Below are 25,617 nucleotides of genomic sequence, written 5' to 3'. Positions count from 1 at the left end.
CTGGACTTTCAGTTGTGACTGATTGTGAGAGGGGAAGATAAAGATTTTCTGCACCCAGCATGCCTTGCGATATACTTAGGCAAATGAGGTGAGAGCCCGACCAATCCCACGTCACTTCTCTGAATGCCTCCTCATCTGCATAAAGAGAACACTTTCACAAAGGAGCAGAGTGGCGCAGCGGAAGCGTGCTGGGCCCATAACCCAGAGGTCGATGGATCGAAACCATCCTCTGCTAATTTTGCTTGATTTTCCTTCCAAGGACCAAGCTGTCATTTCCACATAGCCAGAAAGGAAAAGTGCAAGCTTGTGCCAGCTATGTGAGAAAAGACTTCTCAACTATTCGTGTCTGTGTAATACAAGAGTGATCGTGAAAGGTACAACCCTGTACTTTGAAAGTAAAGACACACAATTATAACCATAAATGACTGACTGGTGGGAGCTTCACACAACTTTCTGGGCATGCTTTGAATTTCATTCTTCCCTTTTTGTTCTGCTCTTATATATCTCCTGGGCATTTCATGGAATGTTCTCTTTCTCTTCCCTGCTTTGCTTCCCATGCTGCCTATATATGCTCATTTCTACTATTTGTACTGTTGCTTTTCATTTCTTCTCTTCTGCACAACTTTGTCCTTGGTTTCAATCCCCAGTTCCTTACCCTCTGCAAAAAACGTTCTACTGCTTCTCATGTTGGTATCTAAACCAAATGCACCATTGAAGCTGGTGCAAGATAGTCATTGATTTCTGCAACGTAATATTTAGAACCGAGAGCTAACACATCAGAGGGCGTTGGTGGTATAGTGGTGAGCATAGCTGCTTCCCAAGCAGTTGACCCGGGTTCGATTCCCGGCCAACGCACTGAAAATACTTATATATTCTGCAAGCAGGATATATTGTAATGCAACATGTCACGAAATGGAAATTTCACGAACAGATTAATCAGCCATATATAAAAAAATAAACAAATACGTGGGCAAACATCTCAATCGCACCTTCTGCTACATACATTGTCCTAATATATGATAAGTTTCATAAAGCAGAGTCACAACACACATGTGCTGGTAATAAATTTGTTACAGTGGGCAAACAATGGAAGGGCTGAGGCCCGACCAGACATTGTAACTCCAGCATCTCTATGTTAAAAAGCATTTCTAGGCAATATCTAGCCTCTGAAAAAATATGCAAGATCCACCGATAAATCTGGCAAAAGTCCCTAACATTTTGTGCATACTTGTGCTCTCACCTGAATGTAGCGCCACCTTGTAGCTGTCGAAGGAAACTGCTGCTCACAAAATGTTTTATCAGAAGGCAAGTTGAGAGGAATCCAAGAGTCAGATGTCCATGGAAAGAACCACTCACTGAAGCAGGAATGTTGGAGGCTTCATATTCGCATAGTTTCCTGTCCAACGTCCACTCACGTCCCGAACGCTCCCAAACGCTCAAAAGCCTCACACCGGGCAAGCCCTCACCGGGTATATCTCTGGCTCCAAGGTAAAGCCAAATCCTGAGCATGCTAGTGCTAGGATCACAGAGCGAGAGAGAGATGGTTCAAGAGCTACTGTCTTGATAAAGGCCTGAAACGGCTAGTGCCTAAGAGTGTCTGACTTTCAGTTATGACTGATTGTGAGAGGGGAAGATGAAGTTTTTCTGCACCCAGCATGCCTTGGGATATACTTATGCAAATGAGGTGAGAGCCAGACCAATCCCATGCTACTCTGCCTAATGCTCCTTATCTGCATAAAAAGAACACTTTCACAACGGAGCAAAGTGGCGCAGCGGAAGCGTGCTGGGCCCATAACCCAGAGGTCGATGGATCGAAACCATCCTCTGCTAATTTTGCTTGATTTTACTTCCAAGGACCAAGCTGTCATTTCCACGCTACCAGCAAGGAAAAGCGCAAGCTTGTGCCAGCTATGTGAGAAAAGACTTCTCAACTATCTGTGTCTGCTGAAATACAAGAGAGGGATCGTCAAAAGCTCCACACTGTACTTTGAAAGTAAAGGCACACAATAATAAGCATGAATGACTGGTGGGACCTTCAAACACTTTTATGTGGAGGCTTTGAATTTCATTCTTCCCTTTTTTGTTCTGCTCTTATCTATCTCCTGGGCATTTCATGGAATGTTCTCTATTTCTCTTCCCTGCTTTGCTTCCCATGCTGCCTCTATGTGTTCATATCTATTATTTGTATTGCTGCTTTCCATTCTTCTCTTCTGCACAGCTTTGTCCTTGGTTTCAATCCCAGTTCCTTACCCTCTACAAAAACTTTCTATTGCTTTTCATGTTGGTATCTAAACCAAATGCACCATTGAAGCTGGTGCATGATAGTCATTGAACTCAGGGTCCTAATGTTTAGAACCGAGAGCGCAAAGATCAGAGGGCGTTGGTGGTATAGTGGTGAGCATAGCTGCCTTCCAAGCAGGTTACCCGGGTTCGATTCCCGGCCAACGCAGTACAAATACTTATATATTCTGCAAGCAGGATATATTTTAAAGCAACATTTCACAAAATGGTAATATAATTAAGAGGTTAATCAGCCATTATATAAAAAATAAACAAATATGTAGGCAAGCATTTCGATCGCCCCTTCTGCTTTATTCATTGTCCTAATATATGATAAGTTTCATAAAGCAGAGTCACCACTCACATGTACTGGTAAAAAAATATGTTACAGTGGGCAGACAATGAAAGGGCTGAGGCCCGACCAGACATTTTAACTCCAGCATCTCTATGTTAAAAAGCATTTCCTAGGCAATATTTAGCCTCTGAAAAAAATATGCAAGATCCAGCAATAAATCTGGCAAAAGTCCCCAACATTTTGTGCATACTTGTGCCCTCACCTGAATGTAGCACCACCTTGTAGCCGTCGGAGGTAACTGCAGCTCACAAAATGTTTCATCAGAGGGCAAGTTTAGAGGAATCCAAAAGGCAGATGTCCATGGAAAGAGCCTCCGACTGCAGCAGGAAGTTTGGATGCTTCAAATTTGCATAGCTTCCAGTCCAACGTCCTCTCATGTACCGAACGCTCCCAAACGCTCTAAAGCCTTATACCGGCAAGCCCTCACCGGGTAGATCTCTGGCTCCCAGGTAAAGCCAAATACTGAGCATGCAAGCACTAGGATCACAGAGAGAGAGAGAGACAGAGAGCGTCGGAGAGCTGTTGTCTTGTTAAAGGCCTGAAACGGCTAGTGAATAAGAGGGTCTGGACTTTCAGTTGTGACTGATTGTGAGAGGGGAAGATAAAGATTTTCTGCACCCAGCATGCCTTGCGATATACTTAGGCAAATGAGGTGAGAGCCCGACCAATCCCACGTCACTTCTCTGAATGCCTCCTCATCTGCATAAACAGAACACTTTCACAAAGGAGCAGAGTGGCGCAGCGGAAGCGTGCTGGGCCCATACCCCAGAGGTCGATGGATCGAAACCATCCTCTGCTAATTTTGCTTGATTTTCCTTCCAAGGACCAAGCTGTCATTTCCACATAGCCAGAAAGGAAAAGTGCAAGCATGTACCAGCTATGTGAGAAAAGACTTCTCAACTATTCGTGTCTGTGTAATACAAGAGTGATCGTGAAAGGTACAACCCTGTACTTTGAAAGTAAAGACACACAATTATAACCATAAATGACTGGTGGGAGCTTCACACAACTTTCTGGGCATGCTTTGAATTTCATTCTTCCCTTTTTGTTCTGCTCTTATCTATCTCCTGGGCATTTCATGGAATGTTCTCTTTCTCTTCCCTGCTTTGCTTCCCATGCTGCCTATATATGCTCATTTCTACTATTTGTACTGTTGCTTTTCATTTCTTCTCTTCTGCACAACTTTGTCCTTGGTTTCAATCCCCAGTTCCTTACCCTCTGCAAAAAACGTTCTACTGCTTCTCATGTTGGTATCTAAACCAAATGCACCATTGAAGCTGGTGCAAGATAGTCATTGATTTCTGCAACGTAATATTTAGAACCGAGAGCTAACACATCAGAGGGCGTTGGTGGTATAGTGGTGAGCATAGCTGCTTCCCAAGCAGTTGACCCGGGTTCGATTCCCGGCCAACGCACTGAAAATACTTATATATTCTGCAAGCAGGATATATTGTAATGCAACATGTCACAAAATGGAAATTTCACGAACAGATTAATCAGCCATATATAAAAAAATAAACAAATACGTGGGCAAACATCTCAATCGCACCTTCTGCTACATACATTGTCCTAATATATGATAAGTTTCATAAAGCAGAGTCACAACACACATGTGCTGGTAATAAATTTGTTACAGTGGGCAAACAATGGAAGGGCTGAGGCCCGACCAGACATTGTAACTCCAGCATCTCTATGTTAAAAAGCATTTCTAGGCAATATCTAGCCTCTGAAAAAAATATGCAAGATCCACCGATAAATCTGGCAAAAGTCCCTAACATTTTGTGCATACTTGTGCTCTCACCTGAATGTAGCGCCACCTTGTAGCTGTCGAAGGAAACTGCTGCTCACAAAATGTTTTATCAGAAGGCAAGTTGAGAGGAATCCAAGAGTCAGATGTCCATGGAAAGAACCACTCACTGAAGCAGGAATGTTGGAGGCTTCATATTCGCATAGTTTCCTGTCCAACGTCCACAACGCTCCCAAACGCTCAAAAGCCTCACACCGGGCAAGCCCTCACCGGGTATATCTCTGGCTCCAAGGTAAAGCCAAATCCTGAGCATGCTAGTGCTAGGATCACAGAGCGAGAGAGAGATGGTTCAAGAGCTACTGTCTTGATAAAGGCCTGAAACGGCTAGTGCCTAAGAGTGTCTGACTTTCAGTTATGACTGATTGTGAGAGGGGAAGATGAAGTTTTTCTGCACCCAGCATGCCTTGGGATATACTTATGCAAATGAGGTGAGAGCCAGACCAATCCCATGCTACTCTGCCTAATGCTCCTTATCTGCATAAAAAGAACACTTTCACAACGGAGCAGAGTGGCGCAGCGGAAGCGTGCTGGGCCCATAACCCAGAGGTCGATGGATCGAAACCATCCTCTGCTAATTTTGCTTGATTTTACTTCCAAGGACCAAGCTGTCATTTCCACGCTACCAGCAAGGAAAAGCGCAAGCTTGTGCCAGCTATGTGAGAAAAGACTTCTCAACTATCTGTGTCTGCTGAAATACAAGAGAGGGATCGTCAAAGGCTCCACACTGTACTTTGAAAGTAAAGGCACACAATAATAAGCATGAATGACTGGTGGGACCTTCAAACACTTTTATGTGGAGGCTTTGAATTTCATTCTTCCCTTTTTTGTTCTGCTCTTATCTATCTCCTGGGCATTTCATGGAATGTTCTCTATTTCTCTTCCCTGCTTTGCTTCCCATGCTGCCTCTATGTGTTCATATCTATTATTTGTATTGCTGCTTTCCATTCTTCTCTTCTGCACAGCTTTGTCCTTGGTTTCAATCCCAGTTCCTTACCCTCTACAAAAACTTTCTATTGCTTTTCATGTTGGTATCTAAACCAAATGCACCATTGAAGCTGGTGCATGATAGTCATTGAACTCAGGGTCCTAATGTTTAGAACCGAGAGCGCAAACATCAGAGGGCGTTGGTGGTATAGTGGTGAGCATAGCTGCCTTCCAAGCAGTTGACCCGGGTTCGATTCCCGGCCAACGCAGTACAAATACTTATATATTCTGCAAGCAGGATATATTTTAAAGCAACATTTCACAAAATGGTAATATAATTAAGAGGTTAATCAGCCATTATATAAAAAATAAACAAATATGTAGGCAAGCATTTCGATCGCCCCTTCTGCTATATTCATTGTCCTAATATATGATAAGTTTCATAAAGCAGAGTCACCACTCACATGTACTGGTAAAAAAATATGTTACAGTGGGCAGACAATGAAAGGGCTGAGGCCCAACCAGACATTTTAACTCCAGCATCTCTATGTTAAAAAGCATTTCCTAGGCAATATTTAGCCTCTGAAAAAAATATGCAAGATCCAGCAATAAATCTGGCAAAAGTCCCCAACATTTTGTGCATACTTGTGCCCTCACCTGAATGTAGCACCACCTTGTAGCCGTCGGAGGTAACTGCAGCTCACAAAATGTTTCATCAGAGGGCAAGTTTAGAGGAATCCAAAAGGCAGATGTCCATGGAAAGAGCCTCCGACTGCAGCAGGAAGTTTGGATGCTTCAAATTTGCATAGCTTCCAGTCCAACGTCCTCTCATGTACCGAACGCTCCCAAACGCTCTAAAGCCTTATACCGGCAAGCCCTCACCGGGTAGATCTCTGGCTCCCAGGAAAAGCCAAATACTGAGCATGCAAGCACTAGGATCACAGAGAGAGAGAGAGACAGAGAGCGTCGGAGAGCTGTTGTCTTGTTAAAGGCCTGAAACGGCTAGTGCCTAAGAGGGTCTGGACTTTCAGTTGTGACTGATTGTGAGAGGGGAAGATAAAGATTTTCTGCACCCAGCATGCCTTGCGATATACTTAGGCAAATGAGGTGAGAGCCCGACCAATCCCACGTCACTTCTCTGAATGCCTCCTCATCTGCATAAAGAGAACACTTTCACAAAGGAGCAGAGTGGCGCAGCGGAAGCGTGCTGGGCCCATAACCCAGAGGTCGATGGATCGAAACCATCCTCTGCTAATTTTGCTTGATTTTCCTTCCAAGGACCAAGCTGTCATTTCCACATAGCCAGAAAGGAAAAGTGCAAGCTTGTGCCAGCTATGTGAGAAAAGACTTCTCAACTATTCATGTCTGTGTAATACAAGAGTGATCGTGAAAGGTACAACCCTGTACTTTGAAAGTAAAGACACACAATTATAACCATAAATGACTGACTGGTGGGAGCTTCACACAACTTTCTGGGCATGCTTTGAATTTCATTCTTCCCTTTTTGTTCTGCTCTTATATATCTCCTGGGCATTTCATGGAATGTTCTCTTTCTCTTCCCTGCTTTGCTTCCCATGCTGCCTATATATGCTCATTTCTACTATTTGTACTGTTGCTTTTCATTTCTTCTCTTCTGCACAACTTTGTCCTTGGTTTCAATCCCCAGTTCCTTACCCTCTGCAAAAAACGTTCTACTGCTTCTCATGTTGGTATCTAAACCAAATGCACCATTGAAGCTGGTGCAAGATAGTCATTGATTTCTGCAACGTAATATTTAGAACCGAGAGCTAACACATCAGAGGGCGTTGGTGGTATAGTGGTGAGCATAGCTGCTTCCCAAGCAGTTGACCCGGGTTCGATTCTCGGCCAACGCACTGAAAATACTTATATATTCTGCAAGCAGGATATATTGTAATGCAACATGTCACAAAATGGAAATTTCACGAACAGATTAATCAGCCATATATAAAAAAATAAACAAATACGTGGGCAAACATCTCAATCGCACCTTCTGCTACATACATTGTCCTAATATATGATAAGTTTCATAAAGCAGAGTCACAACACACATGTGCTGGTAATAAATTTGTTACAGTGGGCAAACAATGGAAGGGCTGAGGCCCGACCAGACATTGTAACTCCAGCATCTCTATGTTAAAAAGCATTTCTAGGCAATATCTAGCCTCTGAAAAAATATGCAAGATCCACCGATAAATCTGGCAAAAGTCCCTAACATTTTGTGCATACTTGTGCTCTCACCTGAATGTAGCGCCACCTTGTAGCTGTCGAAGGAAACTGCTGCTCACAAAATGTTTTATCAGAAGGCAAGTTGAGAGGAATCCAAGAGTCAGATGTCCATGGAAAGAACCACTCACTGAAGCAGGAATGTTGGAGGCTTCATATTCGCATAGTTTCCTGTCCAACGTCCACAACGCTCCCAAACGCTCAAAAGCCTCACACCGGGCAAGCCCTCACCGGGTATATCTCTGGCTCCAAGGTAAAGCCAAATCCTGAGCATGCTAGTGCTAGGATCACAGAGCGAGAGAGAGATGGTTCAAGAGCTACTGTCTTGATAAAGGCCTGAAACGGCTAGTGCCTAATAGTGTCTGACTTTCAGTTATGACTGATTGTGAGAGGGGAAGATGAAGTTTTTCTGCACCCAGCATGCCTTGGGATATACTTATGCAAATGAGGTGAGAGCCAGACCAATCCCATGCTACTCTGCCTAATGCTCCTTATCTGCATAAAAAGAACACTTTCACAACGGAGCAAAGTGGCGCAGCGGAAGCGTGCTGGGCCCATAACCCAGAGGTCGATGGATCGAAACCATCCTCTGCTAATTTTGCTTGATTTTACTTCCAAGGACCAAGCTGTCATTTCCACGCTACCAGCAAGGAAAAGCGCAAGCTTGTGCCAGCTATGTGAGAAAAGACTTCTCAACTATCTGTGTCTGCTGAAATACAAGAGAGGGATCGTCAAAAGCTCCACACTGTACTTTGAAAGTAAAGGCACACAATAATAAGCATGAATGACTGGTGGGACCTTCAAACACTTTTATGTGGAGGCTTTGAATTTCATTCTTCCCTTTTTTGTTCTGCTCTTATCTATCTCCTGGGCATTTCATGGAATGTTCTCTATTTCTCTTCCCTGCTTTGCTTCCCATGCTGCCTCTATGTGTTCATATCTATTATTTGTATTGCTGCTTTCCATTCTTCTCTTCTGCACAGCTTTGTCCTTGGTTTCAATCCCAGTTCCTTACCCTCTACAAAAACTTTCTATTGCTTTTCATGTTGGTATCTAAACCAAATGCACCTTTGAAGCTGGTGCATGATAGTCATTGAACTCAGGGTCCTAATGTTTAGAACCGAGAGCGCAAAGATCAGAGGGCGTTGGTGGTATAGTGGTGAGCATAGCTGCCTTCCAAGCAGTTGACCCGGGTTCGATTCCCGGCCAACGCAGTACAAATACTTATATATTCTGCAAGCAGGATATATTTTAAAGCAACATTTCACAAAATGGTAATATAATTAAGAGGTTAATCAGCCATTATATAAAAAATAAACAAATATGTAGGCAAGCATTTTGATCACCCCTTCTGCTATATTCATTGTCCTAATATATGATAAGTTTCATAAAGCAGAGTCACCACTCACATGTACTGGTAAAAAAATATGTTACAGTGGGCAGACAATGAAAGGGCTGAGGCCCGACCAGACATTTTAACTCCAGCATCTCTATGTTAAAAAGCATTTCCTAGGCAATATTTAGCCTCTGAAAAAAATATGCAAGATCCAGCAATAAATCTGGCAAAAGTCCCCAACATTTTGTGCATACTTGTGCCCTCACCTGAATGTAGCACCACCTTGTAGCCGTCGGAGGTAACTGCAGCTCACAAAATGTTTCATCAGAGGGCAAGTTTAGAGGAATCCAAAAGGCAGATGTCCATGGAAAGAGCCTCCGACTGCAGCAGGAAGTTTGGATGCTTCAAATTTGCATAGCTTCCAGTCCAACGTCCTCTCATGTACCGAACGCTCCCAAACGCTCTAAAGCCTTATACCGGCAAGCCCTCACCGGGTAGATCTCTGGCTCCCAGGAAAAGCCAAATACTGAGCATGCAAGCACTAGGATCACAGAGAGAGAGAGAGACAGAGAGCGTCGGAGAGCTGTTGTCTTGTTAAAGGCCTGAAACGGCTAGTGCCTAAGAGGGTCTGGACTTTCAGTTGTGACTGATTGTGAGAGGGGAAGATAAAGATTTTCTGCACCCAGCATGCCTTGCGATATACTTAGGCAAATGAGGTGAGAGCCCGACCAATCCCACGTCACTTCTCTGAATGCCTCCTCATCTGCATAAAGAGAACACTTTCACAAAGGAGCAGAGTGGCGCAGCGGAAGCGTGCTGGGCCCATAACCCAGAGGTCGATGGATCGAAACCATCCTCTGCTAATTTTGCTTGATTTTCCTTCCAAGGACCAAGCTGTCATTTCCACATAGCCAGAAAGGAAAAGTGCAAGCTTGTGCCAGCTATGTGAGAAAAGACTTCTCAACTATTCGTGTCTGTGTAATACAAGAGTGATCGTGAAAGGTACAACCCTGTACTTTGAAAGTAAAGACACACAATTATAACCATAAATGACTGACTGGTGGGAGCTTCACACAACTTTCTGGGCATGCTTTGAATTTCATTCTTCCCTTTTTGTTCTGCTCTTATCTATCTCCTGGGCATTTCATGGAATGTTCTCTTTCTCTTCCCTGCTTTGCTTCCCATGCTGCCTATATATGCTCATTTCTACTATTTGTACTGTTGCTTTTCATTTCTTCTCTTCTGCACAACTTTGTCCTTGGTTTCAATCCCCAGTTCCTTACCCTCTGCAAAAAACGTTCTACTGCTTCTCATGTTGGTATCTAAACCAAATGCACCATTGAAGCTGGTGCAAGATAGTCATTGATTTCTGCAACGTAATATTTAGAACCGAGAGCTAACACATCAGAGGGCGTTGGTGGTATAGTGGTGAGCATAGCTGCTTCCCAAGCAGTTGACCCGGGTTCGATTCCCGGCCAACGCACTGAAAATACTTATATATTCTGCAAGCAGGATATATTGTAATGCAACATGTCACAAAATGGAAATTTCACGAACAGATTAATCAGCCATATATAAAAAAATAAACAAATACGTGGGCAAACATCTCAATCGCACCTTCTGCTACATACATTGTCCTAATATATGATAAGTTTCATAAAGCAGAGTCACAACACACATGTGCTGGTAATAAATTTGTTACAGTGGGCAAACAATGGAAGGGCTGAGGCCCGACCAGACATTGTAACTCCAGCATCTCTATGTTAAAAAGCATTTCTAGGCAATATCTAGCCTCTGAAAAAATATGCAAGATCCACCGATAAATCTGGCAAAAGTCCCTAACATTTTGTGCATACTTGTGCCCTCACCTGAATGTAGCGCCACCTTGTAGCTGTCGAAGGAAACTGCTGCTCACAAAATGTTTTATCAGAAGGCAAGTTGAGAGGAATCCAAGAGTCAGATGTCCATGGAAAGAACCACTCACTGAAGCAGGAATGTTGGAGGCTTCATATTCGCATAGTTTCCTGTCCAACGTCCACAACGCTCCCAAACGCTCAAAAGCCTCGCCCTCACCGGGTATATCTCTGGCTCCAAGGTAAAGCCAAATCCTGAGCATGCTAGTGCTAGGATCACAGAGCGAGAGAGAGATGGTTCAAGAGCTACTGTCTTGATAAAGGCCTGAAACGGCTAGTGCCTAAGAGTGTCTGACTTTCAGTTATGACTGATTGTGAGAGGGGAATATGAAGTTTTTCTGCACCCAGCATGCCTTGGGATATACTTATGCAAATGAGGTGAGAGCCAGACCAATCCCATGCTACTCTGCCTAATGCTCCTTATCTGCATAAAAAGAACACTTTCACAACGGAGCAGAGTGGCGCAGCGGAAGCGTGCTGGGCCCATAACCCAGAGGTCGATGGATCGAAACCATCCTCTGCTAATTTTGCTTGATTTTACTTCCAAGGACCAAGCTGTCATTTCCACGCTACCAGCAAGGAAAAGCGCAAGCTTGTGCCAGCTATGTGAGAAAAGACTTCTCAACTATCTGTGTCTGCTGAAATACAAGAGAGGGATCGTCAAAAGCTCCACACTGTACTTTGAAAGTAAAGGCACACAATAATAAGCATGAATGACTGGTGGGACCTTCAAACACTTTTATGTGGAGGCTTTGAATTTCATTCTTCCCTTTTTTGTTCTGCTCTTATCTATCTCCTGGGCATTTCATGGAATGTTCTCTATTTCTCTTCCCTGCTTTGCTTCCCATGCTGCCTCTATGTGTTCATATCTATTATTTGTATTGCTGCTTTCCATTCTTCTCTTCTGCACAGCTTTGTCCTTGGTTTCAATCCCAGTTCCTTACCCTCTACAAAAACTTTCTATTGCTTTTCATGTTGGTATCTAAACCAAATGCACCATTGAAGCTGGTGCATGATAGTCATTGAACTCAGGGTCCTAATGTTTAGAACCGAGAGCGCAAAGATCAGAGGGCGTTGGTGGTATAGTGGTGAGCATAGCTGCCTTCCAAGCAGTTGACCCGGGTTCGATTCCCGGCCAACGCAGTACAAATACTTATATATTCTGCAAGCAGGATATATTTTAAAGCAACATTTCACAAAATGGTAATATAATTAAGAGGTTAATCAGCCATTATATAAAAAATAAACAAATATGTAGGCAAGCATTTCGATCGCCCCTTCTGCTATATTCATTGTCCTAATATATGATAAGTTTCATAAAGCAGAGTCACCACTCACATGTACTGGTAAAAAAATATGTTACAGTGGGCAGACAATGAAAGGGCTGAGGCCCGACCAGACATTTTAACTCCAGCATCTCTATGTTAAAAAGCATTTCCTAGGCAATATTTAGCCTCTGAAAAAAATATGCAAGGTCCAGCAATAAATCTGGCAAAAGTCCCCAACATTTTGTGCATACTTGTGCCCTCACCTGAATGTAGCACCACCTTGTAGCCGTCGGAGGTAACTGCAGCTCACAAAATGTTTCATCAGAGGGCAAGTTTAGAGGAATCCAAAAGGCAGATGTCCATGGAAAGAGCCTCCGACTGCAGCAGGAAGTTTGGATGCTTCAAATTTGCATAGCTTCCAGTCCAACGTCCTCTCATGTACCGAACGCTCCCAAACGCTCTAAAGCCTTATACCGGCAAGCCCTCACCGGGTAGATCTCTGGCTCCCAGGAAAAGCCAAATACTGAGCATGCAAGCACTAGGATCACAGAGAGAGAGAGAGACAGAGAGCGTCGGAGAGCTGTTGTCTTGTTAAAGGCCTGAAACGGCTAGTGCCTAAGAGGGTCTGGACTTTCAGTTGTGACTGATTGTGAGAGGGGAAGATAAAGATTTTCTGCACCCAGCATGCCTTGCGATATACTTAGGCAAATGAGGTGAGAGCCCGACCAATCCCACGTCACTTCTCTGAATGCCTCCTCATCTGCATAAAGAGAACACTTTCACAAAGGAGCAGAGTGGCGCAGCGGAAGCGTGCTGGGCCCATAACCCAGAGGTCGATGGATCGAAACCATCCTCTGCTAATTTTGCTTGATTTTCCTTCCAAGGACCAAGCTGTCATTTCCACATAGCCAGAAAGGAAAAGTGCAAGCTTGTGCCAGCTATGTGAGAAAAGACTTCTCAACTATTCGTGTCTGTGTAATACAAGAGTGATCGTGAAAGGTACAACCCTGTACTTTGAAAGTAAAGACACACAATTATAACCATAAATGACTGACTGGTGGGAGCTTCACACAACTTTCTGGGCATGCTTTGAATTTCATTCTTCCCTTTTTGTTCTGCTCTTATCTATCTCCTGGGCATTTCATGGAATGTTCTCTTTCTCTTCCCTGCTTTGCTTCCCATGCTGCCTATATATGCTCATTTCTACTATTTGTACTGTTGCTTTTCATTTCTTCTCTTCTGCACAACTTTGTCCTTGGTTTCAATCCCCAGTTCCTTACCCTCTGCAAAAAACGTTCTACTGCTTCTCATGTTGGTATCTAAACCAAATGCACCATTGAAGCTGGTGCAAGATAGTCATTGATTTCTGCAACGTAATATTTAGAACCGAGAGCTAACACATCAGAGGGCGTTGGTGGTATAGTGGTGAGCATAGCTGCTTCCCAAGCAGTTGACCCGGGTTCGATTCCCGGCCAACGCACTGAAAATACTTATATATTCTGCAAGCAGGATATATTGTAATGCAACATGTCACAAAATGGAAATTTCACGAACAGATTAATCAGCCATATATAAAAAAATAAACAAATACGTGGGCAAACATCTCAATCGCACCTTCTGCTACATACATTGTCCTAATATATGATAAGTTTCATAAAGCAGAGTCACAACACACATGTGCTGGTAATAAATTTGTTACAGTGGGCAAACAATGGAAGGGCTGAGGCCCGACCAGACATTGTAACTCCAGCATCTCTATGTTAAAAAGCATTTCTAGGCAATATCTAGCCTCTGAAAAAATATGCAAGATCCACCGATAAATCTGGCAAAAGTCCCTAACATTTTGTGCATACTTGTGCTCTCACCTGAATGTAGCGCCACCTTGTAGCTGTCGAAGGAAACTGCTGCTCACAAAATGTTTTATCAGAAGGCAAGTTGAGAGGAATCCAAGAGTCAGATGTCAATGGAAAGAACCACTCACTGAAGCAGGAATGTTGGAGGCTTCATATTCGCATAGTTTCCTGTCCAACGTCCACAACGCTCCCAAACGCTCAAAAGCCTCACACCGGGCAAGCCCTCACCGGGTATATCTCTGGCTCCAAGGTAAAGCCAAATCCTGAGCATGCTAGTGCTAGGATCACAGAGCGAGAGAGAGATGGTTCAAGAGCTACTGTCTTGATAAAGGCCTGAAACGGCTAGTGCCTAAGAGTGTCTGACTTTCAGTTATGACTGATTGTGAGAGGGGAAGATGAAGTTTTTCTGCACCCAGCATGCCTTGGGATATACTTATGCAAATGAGGTGAGAGCCAGACCAATCCCATGCTACTCTGCCTAATGCTCCTTATCTGCATAAAAAGAACACTTTCACAACGGAGCAGAGTGGCGCAGCGGAAGCGTGCTGGGCCCATAACCCAGAGGTCGATGGATCGAAACCATCCTCTGCTAATTTTGCTTGATTTTACTTCCAAGGACCAAGCTGTCATTTCCACGCTACCAGCAAGGAAAAGCGCAAGCTTGTGCCAGCTATGTGAGAAAAGACTTCTCAACTATCTGTGTCTGCTGAAATACAAGAGAGGGATCGTCAAAAGCTCCACACTGTACTTTGAAAGTAAAGGCACACAATAATAAGCATGAATGACTGGTGGGACCTTCAAACACTTTTATGTGGAGGCTTTGAATTTCATTCTTCCCTTTTTTGTTCTGCTCTTATCTATCTCCTGGGCATTTCATGGAATGTTCTCTATTTCTCTTCCCTGCTTTGCTTCCCATGCTGCCTCTATGTGTTCATATCTATTATTTGTATTGCTGCTTTCCATTCTTCTCTTCTGCACAGCTTTGTCCTTGGTTTCAATCCCAGTTCCTTACCCTCTACAAAAACTTTCTATTGCTTTTCATGTTGGTATCTAAACCAAATGCACCTTTGAAGCTGGTGCATGATAGTCATTGAACTCAGGGTCCTAATGTTTAGAACCGAGAGCGCAAAGATCAGAGGGCGTTGGTGGTATAGTGGTGAGCATAGCTGCCTTCCAAGCAGTTGACCCGGGTTCGATTCCCGGCCAACGCAGTACAAATACTTATATATTCTGCAAGCAGGATATATTTTAAAGCAACATTTCACAAAATGGTAATATAATTAAGAGGTTAATCAGCCATTATATAAAAAATAAACAAATATGTAGGCAAGCATTTTGATCACCCCTTCTGCTATATTCATTGTCCTAATATATGATAAGTTTCATAAAGCAGAGTCACCACTCACATGTACTGGTAAAAAAATATGTTACAGTGGGCAGACAATGAAAGGGCTGAGGCCCGACCAGACATTTTAACTCCAGCATCTCTATGTTAAAAAGCATTTCCTAGGCAATATTTAGCCTCTGAAAAAAATATGCAAGATCCAGCAATAAATCTGGCAAAAGTCCCCAACATTTTGTGCATACTTGTGCCCTCACCTGAATGTAGCACCACCTTGTAGCCGTCGGAGGTAACTGCAGCTCACAAAATGTTTCATCAGAGGGCAAGTTTAGAGGAATCCAAAAGGCAGATGTCCATGGAAAGAGCCTCCGACTGCAGCAGGAAGTTTGGATGCTTCAAATTTGCATAGCTTCCAGTCCAACGTCCTCTCATGTACCGAACGCTCCCAAACGCTCTAAAGCCTTATACCGGCAAGCCCTCACCGGGTAGATCTCTGGCTCCCAGGAAAAGCCAAATACTGAGCATGCAAGCACTAGGATCACAGAGAGAGAGAGAGACAGAGAGCGTCGGAGAGCTGTTGTCTTGTTAAAGGCCTGAAACGGCTAGTGCCTAAGAGGGTCTGGACTTTCAGTTGTGACTGATTGTGAGAGGGGAAGATAAAGATTTTCTGCACCCAGCATGCCTTGCGATATACTTAGGCAAATGAGGTGAGAGCCCGACCAATCCCACGTCACTTCTCTGAATGCCTCCTCATCTGCATAAAGAGAACACTTTCACAAAGGAGCAGAGTGGCGCAGCGGAAGCGTGCTGGGCCCATAACCCAGAGGTCGATGGATCGAAACCATCCTCTGCTAATTTTGCTTGATTTTCCTTCCAAGGACCAAGCTGTCATTTCCACATAGCCAGAAAGGAAAAGTGCAAGCTTGTGCCAGCTATGTGAGAAAAGACTTCTCAACTATTCATGTCTGTGTAATACAAGAGTGATCGTGAAAGGTACAACCCTGTACTTTGAAAGTAAAGACACACAATTATAACCATAAATGACTGACTGGTGGGAGCTTCACACAACTTTCTGGGCATGCTTTGAATTTCATTCTTCCCTTTTTGTTCTGCTCTTATATATCTCCTGGGCATTTCATGGAATGTTCTCTTTCTCTTCCCTGCTTTGCTTCCCATGCTGCCTATATATGCTCATTTCTACTATTTGTACTGTTGCTTTTCATTTCTTCTCTTCTGCACAACTTTGTCCTTGGTTTCAATCCCCAGTTCCTTACCCTCTGCAAAAAACGTTCTACTGCTTCTCATGTTGGTATCTAAACCAAATGCACCATTGAAGCTGGTGCAAGATAGTCATTGATTTCTGCAACGTAATATTTAGAACCGAGAGCTAACACATCAGAGGGCGTTGGTGGTATAGTGGTGAGCATAGCTGCTTCCCAAGCAGTTGACCCGGGTTCGATTCCCGGCCAACGCACTGAAAATACTTATATATTCTGCAAGCAGGATATATTGTAATGCAACATGTCACAAAATGGAAATTTCACGAACAGATTAATCAGCCATATATAAAAAAATAAACAAATACGTGGGCAAACATCTCAATCGCACCTTCTGCTACATACATTGTCCTAATATATGATAAGTTTCATAAAGCAGAGTCACAACACACATGTGCTGGTAATAAATTTGTTACAGTGGGCAAACAATGGAAGGGCTGAGGCCCGACCAGACATTGTAACTCCAGCATCTCTATGTTAAAAAGCATTTCTCCGCAATATCTAGCCTCTGAAAAAATATGCAAGATCCACCGATAAATCTGGCAAAAGTCCCTAACATTTTGTGCATACTTGTGCTCTCACCTGAATGTAGCGCCACCTTGTAGCTGTCGAAGGAAACTGCTGCTCACAAAATGTTTTATCAGAAGGCAAGTTGAGAGGAATCCAAGAGTCAGATGTCCATGGAAAGAACCACTCACTGAAGCAGGAATGTTGGAGGCTTCATATTCGCATAGTTTCCTGTCCAACGTCCACTCACGTCCCGAACGCTCCCAAACGCTCAAAAGCCTCACACCGGGCAAGCCCTCACCGGGTATATCTCTGGCTCCAAGGTAAAGCCAAATCCTGAGCATGCTAGTGCTAGGATCACAGAGCGAGAGAGAGATGGTTCAAGAGCTACTGTCTTGATAAAGGCCTGAAACGGCTAGTGCCTAAGAGTGTCTGACTTTCAGTTATGACTGATTGTGAGAGGGGAAGATGAAGTTTTTCTGCACCCAGCATGCCTTGGGATATACTTATGCAAATGAGGTGAGAGCCAGACCAATCCCATGCTACTCTGCCTAATGCTCCTTATCTGCATAAAAAGAACACTTTCACAACGGAGCAAAGTGGCGCAGCGGAAGCGTGCTGGGCCCATAACCCAGAGGTCGATGGATCGAAACCATCCTCTGCTAATTTTGCTTGATTTTACTTCCAAGGACCAAGCTGTCATTTCCACGCTACCAGCAAGGAAAAGCGCAAGCTTGTGCCAGCTATGTGAGAAAAGACTTCTCAACTATCTGTGTCTGCTGAAATACAAGAGAGGGATCGTCAAAAGCTCCACACTGTACTTTGAAAGTAAAGGCACACAATAATAAGCATGAATGACTGGTGGGACCTTCAAACACTTTTATGTGGAGGCTTTGAATTTCATTCTTCCCTTTTTTGTTCTGCTCTTATCTATCTCCTGGGCATTTCATGGAATGTTCTCTATTTCTCTTCCCTGCTTTGCTTCCCATGCTGCCTCTATGTGTTCATATCTATTATTTGTATTGCTGCTTTCCATTCTTCTCTTCTGCACAGCTTTGTCCTTGGTTTCAATCCCAGTTCCTTACCCTCTACAAAAACTTTCTATTGCTTTTCATGTTGGTATCTAAACCAAATGCACCATTGAAGCTGGTGCATGATAGTCATTGAACTCAGGGTCCTAATGTTTAGAACCGAGAGCGCAAAGATCAGAGGGCGTTGGTGGTATAGTGGTGAGCATAGCTGCCTTCCAAGCAGTTGACCCGGGTTCGATTCCCGGCCAACGCAGTACAAATACTTATATATTCTGCAAGCAGGATATATTTTAAAGCAACATTTCACAAAATGGTAATATAATTAAGAGGTTAATCAGCCATTATATAAAAAATAAACAAATATGTAGGCAAGCATTTCGATCGCCCCTTCTGCTATATTCATTGTCCTAATATATGATAAGTTTCATAAAGCAGAGTCACCACTCACATGTACTGGTAAAAAAATATGTTACAGTGGGCAGACAATGAAAGGGCTGAGGCCCGACCAGACATTTTAACTCCAGCATCTCTATGTTAAAAAGCATTTCCTAGGCAATATTTAGCCTCTGAAAAAAATATGCAAGATCCAGCAATAAATCTGGCAAAAGTCCCCAACATTTTGTGCATACTTGTGCCCTCACCTGAATGTAGCACCACCTTGTAGCCGTCGGAGGTAACTGCAGCTCACAAAATGTTTCATCAGAGGGCAAGTTTAGAGGAATCCAAAAGGCAGATGTCCATGGAAAGAGCCTCCGACTGCAGCAGGAAGTTTGGATGCTTCAAATTTGCATAGCTTCCAGTCCAACGTCCTCTCATGTACCGAACGCTCCCAAACGCTCTAAAGCCTTATACCGGCAAGCCCTCACCGGGTAGATCTCTGGCTCCCAGGAAAAGCCAAATACTGAGCATGCAAGCACTAGGATCACAGAGAGAGAGAGAGACAGAGAGCGTCGGAGAGCTGTTGTCTTGTTAAAGGCCTGAAACGGCTAGTGCCTAAGAGGGTCTGGACTTTCAGTTGTGACTGATTGTGAGAGGGGAAGATAAAGATTTTCTGCACCCAGCATGCCTTGCGATATACTTAGGCAAATGAGGTGAGAGCCCGACCAATCCCACGTCACTTCTCTGAATGCCTCCTCATCTGCATAAAGAGAACACTTTCACAAAGGAGCAGAGTGGCGCAGCGGAAGCGTGCTGGGCCCATAACCCAGAGGTCGATGGATCGAAACCATCCTCTGCTAATTTTGCTTGATTTTCCTTCCAAGGACCAAGCTGTCATTTCCACATAGCCAGAAAGGAAAAGTGCAAGCTTGTGCCAGCTATGTGAGAAAAGACTTCTCAACTATTCGTGTCTGTGTAATACAAGAGTGATCGTGAAAGGTACAACCCTGTACTTTGAAAGTAAAGACACACAATTATAACCATAAATGACTGACTGGTGGGAGCTTCACACAACTTTCTGGGCATGCTTTGAATTTCATTCTTCCCTTTTTGTTCTGCTCTTATCTATCTCCTGGGCATTTCATGGAATGTTCTCTTTCTCTTCCCTGCTTTGCTTCCCATGCTGCCTATATATGCTCATTTCTACTATTTGTACTGTTGCTTTTCATTTCTTCTCTTCTGCACAACTTTGTCCTTGGTTTCAATCCCCAGTTCCTTACCCTCTGCAAAAAACGTTCTACTGCTTCTCATGTTGGTATCTAAACCAAATGCACCATTGAAGCTGGTGCAAGATAGTCATTGATTTCTGCAACGTAATATTTAGAACCGAGAGCTAACACATCAGAGGGCGTTGGTGGTATAGTGGTGAGCATAGCTGCTTCCCAAGCAGTTGACCCGGGTTCGATTCCCGGCCAACGCACTGAAAATACTTATATATTCTGCAAGCAGGATATATTGTAATGCAACATGTCACAAAATGGAAATTTCACGAACAGATTAATCAGCCATATATAAAAAAATAAACAAATACGTGGGCAAACATCTCAATCGCACCTTCTGCTACATACATTGTCCTAATATATGATAAGTTTCATAAAGCAGAGTCACAACACACATGTGCTGGTAATAAATTTGTTACAGTGGGCAAACAATGGAAGGGCTGAGGCCCGACCAGACATTGTAACTCCAGCATCTCTATGTTAAAAAGCATTTCTAGGCAATATCTAGCCTCTGAAAAAATATGCAAGATCCACCGATAAATCTGGCAAAAGTCCCTAACATTTTGTGCATACTTGTGCTCTCACCTGAATGTAGCGCCACCTTGTAGCTGTCGAAGGAAACTGCTGCTCACAAAATGTTTTATCAGAAGGCAAGTTGAGAGGAATCCAAGAGTCAGATGTCCATGGAAAGAACCACTCACTGAAGCAGGAATGTTGGAGGCTTCATATTCGCATAGTTTCCTGTCCAACGTCCACAACGCTCCCAAACGCTCAAAAGCCTCACACCGGGCAAGCCCTCACCGGGTATATCTCTGGCTCCAAGGTAAAGCCAAATCCTGAGCATGCTAGTGCTAGGATCACAGAGCGAGAGAGAGATGGTTCAAGAGCTACTGTCTTGATAAAGGCCTGAAACGGCTAGTGCCTAAGAGTGTCTGACTTTCAGTTATGACTGATTGTGAGAGGGGAAGATGAAGTTTTTCTGCACCCAGCATGCCTTGGGATATACTTATGCAAATGAGGTGAGAGCCAGACCAATCCCATGCTACTCTGCCTAATGCTCCTTATCTGCATAAAAAGAACACTTTCACAACGGAGCAAAGTGGCGCAGCGGAAGCGTGCTGGGCCCATAACCCAGAGGTCGATGGATCGAAACCATCCTCTGCTAATTTTGCTTGATTTTACTTCCAAGGACCAAGCTGTCATTTCCACGCTACCAGCAAGGAAAAGCGCAAGCTTGTGCCAGCTATGTGAGAAAAGACTTCTCAACTATCTGTGTCTGCTGAAATACAAGAGAGGGATCGTCAAAAGCTCCACACTGTACTTTGAAAGTAAAGGCACACAATAATAAGCATGAATGACTGGTGGGACCTTCAAACACTTTTATGTGGAGGCTTTGAATTTCATTCTTCCCTTTTTTGTTCTGCTCTTATCTATCTCCTGGGCATTTCATGGAATGTTCTCTATTTCTCTTCCCTGCTTTGCTTCCCATGCTGCCTCTATGTGTTCATATCTATTATTTGTATTGCTGCTTTCCATTCTTCTCTTCTGCACAGCTTTGTCCTTGGTTTCAATCCCAGTTCCTTACCCTCTACAAAAACTTTCTATTGCTTTTCATGTTGGTATCTAAACCAAATGCACCATTGAAGCTGGTGCATGATAGTCATTGAACTCAGGGTCCTAATGTTTAGAACCGAGAGCGCAAAGATCAGAGGGCGTTGGTGGTATAGTGGTGAGCATAGCTGCCTTCCAAGCAGTTGACCCGGGTTCGATTCCCGGCCAACGCAGTACAAATACTTATATATTCTGCAAGCAGGATATATTTTAAAGCAACATTTCACAAAATGGTAATATAATTAAGAGGTTAATCAGCCATTATATAAAAAATAAACAAATATGTAGGCAAGCATTTCGATCGCCCCTTCTGCTATATTCATTGTCCTAATATATGATAAGTTTCATAAAGCAGAGTCACCACTCACATGTACTGGTAAAAAAATATGTTACAGTGGGCAGATAATGAAAGGGCTGAGGCCCGACCAGACATTTTAACTCCAGCATCTCTATGTTAAAAAGCATTTCCTAGGCAATATTTAGCCTCTGAAAAAAATATGCAAGATCCAGCAATAAATCTGGCAAAAGTCCCCAACATTTTGTGCATACTTGTGCCCTCACCTGAATGTAGCACCACCTTGTAGCCGTCGGAGGTAACTGCAGCTCACAAAATGTTTCATCAGAGGGCAAGTTTAGAGGAATCCAAAAGGCAGATGTCCATGGAAAGAGCCTCCGACTGCAGCAGGAAGTTTGGATGCTTCAAATTTGCATAGCTTCCAGTCCAACGTCCTCTCATGTACCGAACGCTCCCAAACGCTCTAAAGCCTTATACCGGCAAGCCCTCACCGGGTAGATCTCTGGCTCCCAGGAAAAGCCAAATACTGAGCATGCAAGCACTAGGATCACAGAGAGAGAGAGAGACAGAGAGCGTCGGAGAGCTGTTGTCTTGTTAAAGGCCTGAAACGGCTAGTGCCTAAGAGGGTCTGGACTTTCAGTTGTGACTGATTGTGAGAGGGGAAGATAAAGATTTTCTGCACCCAGCATGCCTTGCGATATACTTAGGCAAATGAGGTGAGAGCCCGACCAATCCCACGTCACTTCTCTGAATGCCTCCTCATCTGCATAAAGAGAACACTTTCACAAAGGAGCAGAGTGGCGCAGCGGAAGCGTGCTGGGCCCATAACCCAGAGGTCGATGGATCGAAACCATCCTCTGCTAATTTTGCTTGATTTTCCTTCCAAGGACCAAGCTGTCATTTCCACATAGCCAGAAAGGAAAAGTGCAAGCTTGTGCCAGCTATGTGAGAAAAGACTTCTCAACTATTCGTGTCTGTGTAATACAAGAGTGATCGTGAAAGGTACAACCCTGTACTTTGAAAGTAAAGACACACAATTATAACCATAAATGACTGACTGGTGGGAGCTTCACACAACTTTCTGGGCATGCTTTGAATTTCATTCTTCCCTTTTTGTTCTGCTCTTATCTATCTCCTGGGCATTTCATGGAATGTTCTCTTTCTCTTCCCTGCTTTGCTTCCCATGCTGCCTATATATGCTCATTTCTACTATTTGTACTGTTGCTTTTCATTTCTTCTCTTCTGCACAACTTTGTCCTTGGTTTCAATCCCCAGTTCCTTACCCTCTGCAAAAAACGTTCTACTGCTTCTCATGTTGGTATCTAAACCAAATGCACCATTGAAGCTGGTGCAAGATAGTCATTGATTTCTGCAACGTAATATTTAGAACCGAGAGCTAACACATCAGAGGGCGTTGGTGGTATAGTGGTGAGCATAGCTGCTTCCCAAGCAGTTGACCCGGGTTCGATTCCCGGCCAACGCACTGAAAATACTTATATATTCTGCAAGCAGGATATATTGTAATGCAACATGTCACAAAATGGAAATTTCACGAACAGATTAATCAGCCATATATAAAAAAATAAACAAATACGTGGGCAAACATCTCAATCGCACCTTCTGCTACATACATTGTCCTAATATATGATAAGTTTCATAAAGCAGAGTCACAACACACATGTGCTGGTAATAAATTTGTTACAGTGGGCAAACAATGGAAGGGCTGAGGCCCGACCAGACATTGTAACTCCAGCATCTCTATGTTAAAAAGCATTTCTAGGCAATATCTAGCCTCTGAAAAAATATGCAAGATCCACCGATAAATCTGGCAAAAGTCCCTAACATTTTGTGCATACTTGTGCTCTCACCTGAATGTAGCGCCACCTTGTAGCTGTCGAAGGAAACTGCTGCTCACAAAATGTTTTATCAGAAGGCAAGTTGAGAGGAATCCAAGAGTCAGATGTCCATGGAAAGAACCACTCACTGAAGCAGGAATGTTGGAGGCTTCATATTCGCATAGTTTCCTGTCCAACGTCCACAACGCTCCCAAACGCTCAAAAGCCTCACACCGGGCAAGCCCTCACCGGGTATATCTCTGGCTCCAAGGTAAAGCCAAATCCTGAGCATGCTAGTGCTAGGATCACAGAGCGAGAGAGAGATGGTTCAAGAGCTACTGTCTTGATAAAGGCCTGAAACGGCTAGTGCCTAAGAGTGTCTGACTTTCAGTTATGACTGATTGTGAGAGGGGAAGATGAAGTTTTTCTGCACCCAGCATGCCTTGGGATATACTTATGCAAATGAGGTGAGAGCCAGACCAATCCCATGCTACTCTGCCTAATGCTCCTTATCTGCATAAAAAGAACACTTTCACAACGGAGCAAAGTGGCGCAGCGGAAGCGTGCTGGGCCCATAACCCAGAGGTCGATGGATCGAAACCATCCTCTGCTAATTTTGCTTGATTTTACTTCCAAGGACCAAGCTGTCATTTCCACGCTACCAGCAAGGAAAAGCGCAAGCTTGTGCCAGCTATGTGAGAAAAGACTTCTCAACTATCTGTGTCTGCTGAAATACAAGAGAGGGATCGTCAAAAGCTCCACACTGTACTTTGAAAGTAAAGGCACACAATAATAAGCATGAATGACTGGTGGGACCTTCAAACACTTTTATGTGGAGGCTTTGAATTTCATTCTTCCCTTTTTTGTTCTGCTCTTATCTATCTCCTGGGCATTTCATGGAATGTTCTCTATTTCTCTTCCCTGCTTTGCTTCCCATGCTGCCTCTATGTGTTCATATCTATTATTTGTATTGCTGCTTTCCATTCTTCTCTTCTGCACAGCTTTGTCCTTGGTTTCAATCCCAGTTCCTTACCCTCTACAAAAACTTTCTATTGCTTTTCATGTTGGTATCTAAACCAAATGCACCATTGAAGCTGGTGCATGATAGTCATTGAACTCAGGGTCCTAATGTTTAGAACCGAGAGCGCAAAGATCAGAGGGCGTTGGTGGTATAGTGGTGAGCATAGCTGCCTTCCAAGCAGTTGACCCGGGTTCGATTCCCGGCCAACGCAGTACAAATACTTATATATTCTGCAAGCAGGATATATTTTAAAGCAACATTTCACAAAATGGTAATATAATTAAGAGGTTAATCAGCCATTATATAAAAAATAAACAAATATGTAGGCAAGCATTTCGATCGCCCCTTCTGCTATATTCATTGTCCTAATATATGATAAGTTTCATAAAGCAGAGTCACCACTCACATGTACTGGTAAAAAAATATGTTACAGTGGGCAGACAATGAAAGGGCTGAGGCCCGACCAGACATTTTAACTCCAGCATCTCTATGTTAAAAAGCATTTCCTAGGCAATATTTAGCCTCTGAAAAAAATATGCAAGATCCAGCAATAAATCTGGCAAAAGTCCCCAACATTTTGTGCATACTTGTGCCCTCACCTGAATGTAGCACCACCTTGTAGCCGTCGGAGGTAACTGCAGCTCACAAAATGTTTCATCAGAGGGCAAGTTTAGAGGAATCCAAAAGGCAGATGTCCATGGAAAGAGCCTCCGACTGCAGCAGGAAGTTTGGATGCTTCAAATTTGCATAGCTTCCAGTCCAACGTCCTCTCATGTACCGAACGCTCCCAAACGCTCTAAAGCCTTATACCGGCAAGCCCTCACCGGGTAGATCTCTGGCTCCCAGGAAAAGCCAAATACTGAGCATGCAAGCACTAGGATCACAGAGAGAGAGAGAGACAGAGAGCGTCGGAGAGCTGTTGTCTTGTTAAAGGCCTGAAACGGCTAGTGCCTAAGAGGGTCTGGACTTTCAGTTGTGACTGATTGTGAGAGGGGAAGATAAAGATTTTCTGCACCCAGCATGCCTTGCGATATACTTAGGCAAATGAGGTGAGAGCCCG

General features: G+C 43.6%; 14 non-coding genes across 14 annotated transcripts; all 14 read left to right on the top strand.

Moving 5' to 3' along the window:
- Positions 1–783: 783 nt before the first annotated feature.
- On the top strand, positions 784–855 carry TRNAG-CCC (transfer RNA glycine (anticodon CCC)). The gene has a single exon. It is a non-coding gene; the product is annotated as a tRNA-Gly (tRNA).
- A 3,123-nt stretch (positions 856–3,978) lies between these two features.
- On the top strand, positions 3,979–4,050 carry TRNAG-CCC (transfer RNA glycine (anticodon CCC)). Its single transcript has one exon. It is a non-coding gene; the product is annotated as a tRNA-Gly (tRNA).
- Positions 4,051–5,563: 1,513 nt separating this feature from the next.
- TRNAG-UCC (transfer RNA glycine (anticodon UCC)) lies at positions 5,564–5,635 on the top strand. Its single transcript has one exon. It is a non-coding gene; the product is annotated as a tRNA-Gly (tRNA).
- Positions 5,636–8,752: 3,117 nt separating this feature from the next.
- Positions 8,753–8,824, top strand: TRNAG-UCC (transfer RNA glycine (anticodon UCC)). Its single transcript has one exon. It is a non-coding gene; the product is annotated as a tRNA-Gly (tRNA).
- Positions 8,825–10,357: 1,533 nt separating this feature from the next.
- TRNAG-CCC (transfer RNA glycine (anticodon CCC)) lies at positions 10,358–10,429 on the top strand. The gene has a single exon. It is a non-coding gene; the product is annotated as a tRNA-Gly (tRNA).
- A 1,501-nt stretch (positions 10,430–11,930) lies between these two features.
- On the top strand, positions 11,931–12,002 carry TRNAG-UCC (transfer RNA glycine (anticodon UCC)). Its single transcript has one exon. It is a non-coding gene; the product is annotated as a tRNA-Gly (tRNA).
- Positions 12,003–13,535: 1,533 nt separating this feature from the next.
- TRNAG-CCC (transfer RNA glycine (anticodon CCC)) lies at positions 13,536–13,607 on the top strand. The gene has a single exon. It is a non-coding gene; the product is annotated as a tRNA-Gly (tRNA).
- Positions 13,608–15,119: 1,512 nt separating this feature from the next.
- On the top strand, positions 15,120–15,191 carry TRNAG-UCC (transfer RNA glycine (anticodon UCC)). Its single transcript has one exon. It is a non-coding gene; the product is annotated as a tRNA-Gly (tRNA).
- A 1,533-nt stretch (positions 15,192–16,724) lies between these two features.
- Positions 16,725–16,796, top strand: TRNAG-CCC (transfer RNA glycine (anticodon CCC)). The gene has a single exon. It is a non-coding gene; the product is annotated as a tRNA-Gly (tRNA).
- A 1,522-nt stretch (positions 16,797–18,318) lies between these two features.
- TRNAG-UCC (transfer RNA glycine (anticodon UCC)) lies at positions 18,319–18,390 on the top strand. Its single transcript has one exon. It is a non-coding gene; the product is annotated as a tRNA-Gly (tRNA).
- Positions 18,391–19,923: 1,533 nt separating this feature from the next.
- On the top strand, positions 19,924–19,995 carry TRNAG-CCC (transfer RNA glycine (anticodon CCC)). The gene has a single exon. It is a non-coding gene; the product is annotated as a tRNA-Gly (tRNA).
- A 1,512-nt stretch (positions 19,996–21,507) lies between these two features.
- On the top strand, positions 21,508–21,579 carry TRNAG-UCC (transfer RNA glycine (anticodon UCC)). The gene has a single exon. It is a non-coding gene; the product is annotated as a tRNA-Gly (tRNA).
- Positions 21,580–23,112: 1,533 nt separating this feature from the next.
- TRNAG-CCC (transfer RNA glycine (anticodon CCC)) lies at positions 23,113–23,184 on the top strand. The gene has a single exon. It is a non-coding gene; the product is annotated as a tRNA-Gly (tRNA).
- Positions 23,185–24,696: 1,512 nt separating this feature from the next.
- Positions 24,697–24,768, top strand: TRNAG-UCC (transfer RNA glycine (anticodon UCC)). The gene has a single exon. It is a non-coding gene; the product is annotated as a tRNA-Gly (tRNA).
- The last annotated feature ends 849 nt before the right edge of the window (positions 24,769–25,617 follow it).

This window comes from Lissotriton vulgaris, chromosome 9 (genome assembly GCF_964263255.1).
Source record: "Lissotriton vulgaris chromosome 9, aLisVul1.2, whole genome shotgun sequence".
NCBI lineage: Eukaryota > Metazoa > Chordata > Amphibia > Caudata > Salamandridae > Lissotriton > Lissotriton vulgaris.
The sequence above is the reverse complement of the archived record's forward strand: the minus strand, read 5'-3'. Positions and strand labels throughout refer to the sequence as shown.